This window comes from Nipponia nippon, unplaced genomic scaffold (genome assembly GCF_047370975.1).
Source record: "Nipponia nippon isolate SJK-2023a ecotype South Korea unplaced genomic scaffold, ASM4737097v1 scaffold_5, whole genome shotgun sequence".
Taxonomy (NCBI): Eukaryota; Metazoa; Chordata; class Aves; order Pelecaniformes; family Threskiornithidae; genus Nipponia; species Nipponia nippon.
In genome coordinates, this window is record NW_028262369.1 from 9168657 (window position 1) to 9177771 (window position 9115).

Sequence of the window (9115 nt, forward strand, 5' to 3'; positions counted from 1 at the left end):
AGCTTCATAAAATTACTACCTTGCTCATCTCATACCATTTTTCTCCTCTGTATATAAACGCTGCTGTATTCTCAGCCCTGTGCAACTGAGCCTGTGCCTCAGCATTCACTATGCATTCATGCAAGTGGTTTCTCTTTTTCACTAGCTTCTCTGGGCCCCTCAACATAAGAAGGACATGGACCTGTTGGAGCAAGTCCAGAGGAGGGCCACAATGATGATCAGAGGCCTGGAGCACCTCTCCTATGAAGACAGGATGAGTGAGTTGGGGTTGTTCAACCTGGAGAAGAGAAGGCTCTGGGGAGACCTTATAGCAGCCTCCCAGTACCTGAAGGGGGCCCACAGGAAAGCTGGAGAGGGACTTTACAAGGGGTAATGGCTTTAAACTGAAAGAGGGTAGATTTAGATGAGATATGAGGAAGAAATTCTTCACTATGAGGGTGGTGAGGCACTGGAACAGGTTGCCTAGGGAAGCTGTGGATGCCCCATCCCTGGAAGTGTTCAAGGCCAGGTTGGATGGGGCTTTGAGCAACCAACCTAGCGGAAGGCATCCCTGCCCATGGCAGGGGGGTTGGAACCAGATGATCTTTAAGATCCTTTCCAACGCAAACCATTCTGTGATTCTATGATCAGTATTCTGAAGCTCTCAGACATACAATCACTAATTCAGAAAATGGAGACCGCAAACTTCACTTGTTCCCTTTTCCCTTGGAAACACTGCAAGTTTGGCCAGCTATTTGGCAAAAATATAGCTAAATATAGGTCAAAAAACAATGTCAATTCTGGATGATTTGCAGGCTAAGTTTGAACATAAACTGCAATAGAAACTTGCTGTCTGGGAAAGTCTGAAAATCGAGTCCCTTCTCCTCTGCACATTAATGACCTGAAACTGGCAAATGGGATCACAGTAGTCTGTCCCATCACAGCCTGATGGCTTAGGTAATGTCTGAAAAGCATTTGGACCTCAGGAAGGGGAACATTTTTGGTGCGGTTTCATTTCTTAGGTGACTAAGTCTGTTTCAGAAATAGAGCTTGGCTGCCTCAGCCACGCCATCATTTATAAGTGGTTTAACCTACGTGCTGGGCTCTCTTTTCCAGTAGCTATGGATAGTTCCAGCTTGGGCCCAGAGTCACAAGGCCCGAGACAAGTACAGTGAACTCCTGGCTGTGAGTCAAGTCATCCTGGAGAAAAAGAAATGAGTACAAATGGCTCAGAGTCAACATACACTGACAGAAAAAAAGTAGGACGTTTTATCATCCCCTACACCCACACTAACTGGACTGGACTAAGCAGGATTGGTCCACAGCCCAGAAAAAGTACTGGAAATCTTGGTGATGACTTCAATGAATTTGAATCATACTTAAAGACTCACAGGTTTTGGTGGCGAGTGTGAAACCCTAGCTAGAGTCTTCTGCCTCCACGATACACTTCTAGGAAGAGCTGCATTGTGTCTTTTGCTGCAACGATCAGCATCTTGCATAGACCGCCCTTGTGCACGCCAGCTGACACTGCAATCACTGGTGTCACTCCATAAATCTGCTCACTCCAATATTTGCTCCACTATATCAGAATTTGGCCCAGCCCCTGGCAGGGAAAATTGCATTGAAAGGTTCTACACTCCAGCCCTTCCTCCTTTCCCCAACATGCTCCAGTCTTCTAATTGCCTTGTTTGGATTCTCCTCTCATCCCTCAAACCTTCCTGATGGGAATAAAATACACAGTAGATGACAACTCTCAAGTCATTTTCACGTCGCGCCCGATAGCTGCTGTAGGAAGGTTATTGATACTGTTATTAATTCTTTCATTTCAATTTTCCCTATACATTTCTGCCCCCAGCAAACCCTCAATATGAAATTATTTTCTGAACTGTTTCCAGCCTGCTCCTGATGTTGCTCTCAGAATGATCTGAAGACGGATAATACAGCTGTCATTTCTCAAGGCTCCCCTGCCATGCTTTGATAAAACCCAAATCATGGTTTTGATGGTGCCAGATTTTACAAGCCTATTAAGCTGTCTCTGCCAAGTGATGGTTTTCCCTTTACAAGCTCTGGGCTGACACAGGGTTTCCACGCTCTCCGCAACATTTAACATCCCATCTCCACCCAACCGTCTGCCATTTTTTTAATTATTTTTTTTTAATCTGACTTCTATTATAGCAGCAGACTCAAATGAGGAAACCAGCATAGCCACGAGGAGCAATCACCTTGTTTATCCTCAAGCAGGGTGTCAAGGAGAAATACTTGTGTTTAAACAGAAAAACATAAACTCTGTTAAAAAAAAAAAAAAGCAGCCTTCTGGTTCGGATTTCTGTACTGTTTTTTTTTCTGGCAAAAGATCTCCATTCACCAAAGGGACATTTTAGTCCCTCCTAAATCTGAGCAATTAGAAACTAAACACATGCCCAAGCACTGCATAGATATCCCAGCAGCTTTAGTGAGACTCAGACGCTGCAGATGGTGGAGACGTAGAACAGGTACGAAGAACAAGACCTGTTATTCATTCCAGCACTGTTCGTTACTGTCAAACATTTACTAACTCTGATGTGCAAACTGGGTCTTGCAGGAGATATTTGGCCTTCTCCAGTCCTCCTAGATTTTGCTCATGTGGGTTATACTGTACCAGGGGGCAGACACATTAATTTAACCTTTAATTAAACATCAACTTCTGGCAATGTTACCCACTTTCTGAGAGTTTTCAAGGGGTTAACCAATTCTTGTGGTAAGTGGCCAAATAAAAGAGAATTCACAGTAAAGGAAAATATTCGTCATAAACAGAGATGGCTCTTCTGGACAGCGGCACAGCCTGCCCACAGCAGATGGTTACTTTGAACCACATTCAGTAGCTCCTCTCTGCAACTGCCTATAAAATCTCATACAGCTAAAACAAGCCATCTTAGTGGTACCCTAATGCCTTCATGGTGGGTATCAGACCCAGCTTCCCCTCCACATTCCCATCCCCACCTTTCCCTTGATCGACAGCAAAACCCCAACAGAAGGAGTGAAAGCATTTTCTGTTTCCCCACTTTGCTGAAACCTAGCCGAGCCTGAAGAAATTTTCTAGCTGGAAATTTTGTAATGTTGACAAACACCTATTAAGTTGCAAAGCAAATTGTTGTGAAATGGAGGTCATAGGGAGAACTTTCCCATTTCCATGAGTGCTAGTAACATGCAGACAACAGACCTGGTTGAAAACAGCAACCTGTCAGGCTGCGCCAATACCCAAGAGTCTCACGTAGCCCCAGCTCCCAACCAGACCTGCTGCACTGTCTGCAGAGGTGACCATGGGCTTTGTTGGATTACCACTGCAGAATACAATGCAAGGCTGTAGATTTGGGAACCAAAAAGGCAATGTTATGTTTACAAGACAGAAAACAAGGATTCAGAGAAGAAAGTAATGATCTCTGCAGCGCTGATGCCATTCCTGCATGACTGAGGAGCCAGGCAGCATAAGAGCGACCTTAACTTTGTACGTAGAACTGAGAAGTCCCTAGAACTGCATCCAGACCAAAGGGTCAGCTTTCAGAGAACAGGAAGACAAGGAAATGAGTTTAAATGAGAGCTGAAAGGAAACCAGGGCCTGGAGAACAATTCCTGCAGAGACAGACATAAGGAATTTAATGTGTCTGAATAAAACAAAGAGACAACTCAATTGATACTCACAGGTACTTGCACATGGAAGAGCTAGTCAAGAGTAAGCCTCATCAAAATAGGACCCAATGGGCAGAAACTGAAGTCAAACAAATTCAGCTTTGAAATAAAAGCTTGTTTCCCAGCACTGAGAGTAATTAAACCGTTGGAATAGCTTTCCTGGGGAAGTGGCAGACTTCCCCACTGGGAAGTATATCACTGCTGGGTGATATACTTCAATCTGATTCGCCTATCCCTACACATCCAAGCATGCCAAATAGACATATTGCAGTGGTCCCATCCCACATGGCCTGCCTCAAGGCTAAGGGCCTTTGGCTTACATGCATTCTGCTGTGAAACAAGAGCCTGAAGCCAAGAAGCTCCTTCCCTAGCCAGGGCTTGGCTCTCACTCCTCTGGCAGGGAACCTGGGGACCTCCAGACCACGCCAGGCTCAGAGGTCCTGAGCTCTTGTATTCAGAAACAGATCCTGTTTATTTTTTTAGAACTATGGAATCTGCTGAAGAAAAAGGCATATTCAACCACTCGTGAGTGAAGCACATGACAATGAGTCATACAGATCGCAGGTCCCTCCAGCCACTGCCACCACTCTCTCCTTTTCTTGGGAACGTTTGTCTTGTTAGGTGCACTCTCTGGAAATGGCTGCAGTACCAGAGATGCTGGGCCTAACTATCTTTTGCTCATAAGAGTCATCTCCAAAGGCCATATTCCAGTCAAAAGACCTCTAACCTGGCAGCCCACCACAGAGAGGTGATCTCTCCTCCCAGTAGCCCGCAGCCTGTAAGCAGACCTCACCTCCAAGTCTGCCTGACAGGGTCCCCCCAGCTCTGCAACCACAGCAAAAGCCCAGTACTCTGAACTGGCATAAGGAGAAGACGGATTGATACAACCATCTGTGCCCTCTGTTGCTAGCCCACTTAGATCATCCCCAAACAGTACACTGTGCCTGCATTGTGGAACCAGCTCATTTTCCTAAACACTGTGGTACTATCACTGGGATCATGCTTCCCAAATTAACTGGTGGGGCACCAGACCAGAAGTCTGTACTGTGAACAGCAAGACCATAGTTGCCTTCAATGCAGGGGTCAGGCAACACAGTTCACTTCAAATTCTTCCCTCCCAAGCCTTCCAGACACCTGGAAGAGGCCAGTTAAAAAGCCAGACAATATTGCTTGTTCATTTGCTTTTCCACTCATACATACTTCCAACCAAGGGACTTTGCTCCAACTTGATAGGCAACTGAGCCACATTTACACTTGCTCCCAAATCACCGATTCCCCAGTAACCACTTTAAGATGGCAAGAACACCAAGTGGCAGTAATTTTCCCCTATGAAGAGAGGAGGTCTGCCTATTCTACTTTAGATTTTCCAGTGCAAGAGTGAGTCATTTCTTTTTATGCATTGCAGGCACCTTTCAAGCATACAGTAAGTTGTTTTCTAATGACCTGGAACATCTTGCTTGATGAGATCTCTGTTCAAATTGTTATTTTCCTCCAGCTGAGTCAGGGCTCTCTGGCTTTGACACAATAAGAAAAGCACACACATTTTCCATGAGTTATGTATTGCAAAGACTCAAGTGTCCACACTGGCCGATGCAGTGCTCAGGCATCCAACCCTCTCCAGCAGGTTGCTTCCCCTTCCTACCAACCTCTGTCCACAAGGGGACATTCCCCTTTTTCCCCTCAAACTTCAGGAGAGCAGAATCAAGTCGTGGTCCTTCCACACGACTACATGTGGAATTTTCCTATCATCTGACCCACAAGACAACGTGATGGAAATAGTCTGTGTCTTACACCAAGGAGGAGCAACATGTGCACCAGGTACAGTGTACAAATGTGTCTCTCAACAGCAACGACCAGCGTGTGACACAGCGATGCAGCCAGTATTGCTGCCAGATGAGTTCACCTGTCGCAGCTTACAGATCCTCATTAAGCACTTGGCCAGCTTGCAGTTATTTGCTTTTATAATGTCTCCTGCTTGATGACAAACCTACCCATGCTGCTGCTTCAAAAGAAACATTTCACAAATAGCCATGCAGGGTTTTTATCTTCAAAGGAAATTCCCAGTGAGGCCACTGTTTCCACTCTGCTACTCTCCCTCCACTGACACCAGGTGTCTACCCTCCCCAGCACGCATGGAGCAGCAGATGTGTGGCAGACCACATTGCACAACTTGTTAGATCAAGGTTAGAAAAAACAATAATAAGCCTGCCTGAACTCATGAATAAACAGACTGGTTTAATTATGGGTATGCTCTGACAGAAAGAATTTCCCATTCAAGACTTTAACAACACTCTCCCAAAAATAGATTAAGACCTCAAGAATATCAACAAACATATCCTCACATCACCCCTGCTGGGTGAAGCAAAATCCATTTTACAGAGAAGAACCTGAAATGGGAGGCTTGCCTACGGAAATCTATGGCACGTGTTATCTACCAGCCCCAATGACATGACAGCAATGGAGTCCCTTGTTGGAAAGCGAGACTTTCCATCACGGGTAGGCAGCACATTTCACCCACGTGCAATGTTCTACCTAAAATGTCACAGTGCTTTATTAAGTTTTGTTCTGTTGTGCTTGATTTATCATCAGAAAAAGAGAATAGAGGTGATTCCTGCCTTTTGTCCATGCTCCTGGCCTACCTTCAGATTATTCAGTAACTGGACTGCGGAATGCAAAAGCCATCCTCTCTTTCCTAGCCATTCTCCTTAGAGCCACCCACAAATGTTTGCTCCTATTTATTAGACGCATTCATGGTTCTTGCTTTACACTGTTTACAGCAAAGACAACAAAAAGCCATCAGCTGCATGATAAAGACATGTCTTTCTGCTTCCGGTTTGGTTCTTGAACTGGCCAAGCCTACAGAGCCCACCAGGGTGTAAATGGTCTTTCCTTTAGAGCAGGTAGGTCTGGGCGTGGGCCAGCTCCTCCAGGCCAGGAAGGCAGATTTCCCAGGATTAGCAAGGCAATTCAGGCACACAACAAAGGCCCACCAGGACTTCTGGACTTTTTGTGGTGTTGCAAATTCCTGTAGACAGATAACAGACATATCCCTTGGTTTACTACAAAGCCTCAAGGTCAGCCATCCAAGGTCTGTCCCACCAAACTGCAAGAAAACTTCTCTGCCCCTTCAGACACAGAGACCTGTGAGAAGGCAGTGGAGCCATCATCCCTCAAGTGATTTAGCTTTTATTCATGCTGCAGTTCCCACTGTCCATCCCAGGTAGCCCAGGCATAGAAGAGCAAAACGTCAGCCAAAAATTGAATATCTAGGAAAAGAGACAGAACCACCATGACACGAAACGCCCAAGATAATCCTGCAGGGAAGGTACAGCCTGAGTAGGAGCAAGCCCTCCAGAGGCAGTAAATCTCTGAAGTGTGCACACAGTAAAGCAATGCACAGTTCATCAAGAATTTGGTCATCTCTCACCCTGACTTTACTGAGGTGCTCAAACAACATGAGAACGGAAAAATGGGAATTTGGGTCTACTTGAAAGACAAAGGACAAGTATAAGCTAGAGCAGTGCTTTGGCTGGCATTCAGGGGCTGGATTGTGCTCCCACCCTTACATCAGAGAGCAAAGAGCTGGACAAATGCACTGCCTGGACCTTATGCTTCTGGCCAGACATTATTTGGTGGCCACTGCCACCTCGTGGCACTGTCACCCACGGAGGGGCCCAGAGACAAAGTAAGGACTCCTTCACGCCTCTTACTCAGCCACGAACAACACAACTTAAAACAAAGGAGCTCTCTGGACTGCATAGCAGTGTAGAAGCAAGAAGAGATCAGACCATGTGGATCTCCCCAGCTGGAACACCCTTGGAAAACATCCTCTGCCTAATTCCAGGCCAGTTAATTCAGCCCGGGGCTTCAACGCCTGTCCCTGTCAAGATGTTTTTGCTAGCATAACAGAACAAAGCAGGTTCTGCTGCATTCAGAGCACACTGGGCACTAAAATCTTTTACATGTGTTACAGTTGCCCTTTAAAAAAGGGAACTCTAACATTTAAGAGAAGAATAAGGCCTGGAGAGACTTGGAAGTTTTCTGTTCTGATGGGCGGCTGAGAAAAAGCAACACTCCTACCACCAGAGAAGTTGTTCGGGGTCTACTGGACAGTACCTCCCTGCAGGTAAGGTGTGGTCCACATTATCACAACCGCCCCTTGCTGTCTCAGAAGCTGGTCCAACAGAAATTTCCATCCATTACCACTACTCACTAGCAGATCAAACAGTAACAGCCCAGGCTTAATGATTCAGACACTCCGGGTTCGAACTGCATCCAGGGCCCCAGCTGAAGGCTGATGTTTAAGATCTCCAAACTGTTGTTATGCTCTGACTGTTTTCACACAAAGTCCAGGACAGGGTCTGCCCACGCCACCATACAAGGACACTACTGTGACGCTACATTGCTTTCATTGAGGCAAGCCCTGGTTCTCCCTGCAGACTGACACCACTCATCTATCTTCAAGTCAGTACAACCTCTTGTCTGTTGAGGATGACCTACCACCACCACTGAATCTTCCAAGGGCAACTTGATCACCAACCACCATTACAATATGAACTTCCCCTGAGGACTACCTTTAATGGCAGGTCTTAAATCTCAAGGCTTAGCACCATTCGTGCTTGCTTTTTATTTTATTTTTTTCTTTAAGATCTCTGTGCACATAAGCAGAGTGAAGCCTAAATCAATGCACACATCGAACTACAGATGAAATTATAAGAAATGTCTCTTTGAAAGCAGCTGCGGTTACATTCTCAACTATCCTGAGCTTCCCTTTGCCATTGCTGGAAGATCATTTCACATGTATTTGGCAGAGGCTGACGCAGAGCCACTGTTTTCATTGTCTGCACGCAGTCCTTTGGGGAAGGGTCACCACGGATTAATCCAGGCAGCACAACAGCGGAAACCATTTCCTCTCAGGGCACATAAAGCCTTCTCCAAAATTCCCCTCCACAACTCCAAAACATAGCAAAATTGTTGTAAAAACATGGGTGAAACACACAAGTTATATCCCTGAAGATGTAACACACACTTTCAGATTCCTGGCAGAAGACAGTCAGACCTTTTTTGTTTTTTCCCCACCAGTTTACGTTACAAGCAGGTCTGGGAGCACACACAGAGAGCAGGCACCCCTGTATGAGTACACCTGTAATTATAACTTCAAACAACGGCCTTACCCCGACTCTGCTGTGGAAGTGGTAGCAGGAACCCTCCCTCTAGCTGCTGTGTGACCTCTGCCTATTGTCTATAGAGATACGCGCTGTCAGCGTGGTCTCCCTTGCTCTGTAGGCTGGCTCACGAAGTCTTTTCATATTTGGAATGTGTCAAGTAAATGGAAACACTGACAAGGAGAGTAATTTAAGCATCCAGGAGCCAAACTACCATTAAAACACTAGCACACACAGGAACACATACTAATATCCTAAGGAACAGTAGCCAATCTGAAAAACAATAGGTAATTTTCTTCTGTCTC

At 45.7% G+C, this 9115-nt stretch overlaps 1 long non-coding RNA gene across 2 annotated transcripts in view; it reads right to left on the bottom strand.

The window, feature by feature from the left end:
- Positions 1-8902, bottom strand: part of LOC148052021 (uncharacterized) — a 53877-nt gene extending 44975 nt beyond the window's left edge. For both annotated transcript variants that reach the window (XR_015699316.1, XR_015699315.1), the window contains exon 1: positions 8820-8902. This is a non-coding gene — a long non-coding RNA (uncharacterized LOC148052021). The remainder of the gene's footprint in view (positions 1-8819) is intronic.
- Between the last annotated feature and the right edge of the window lie 213 nt (positions 8903-9115).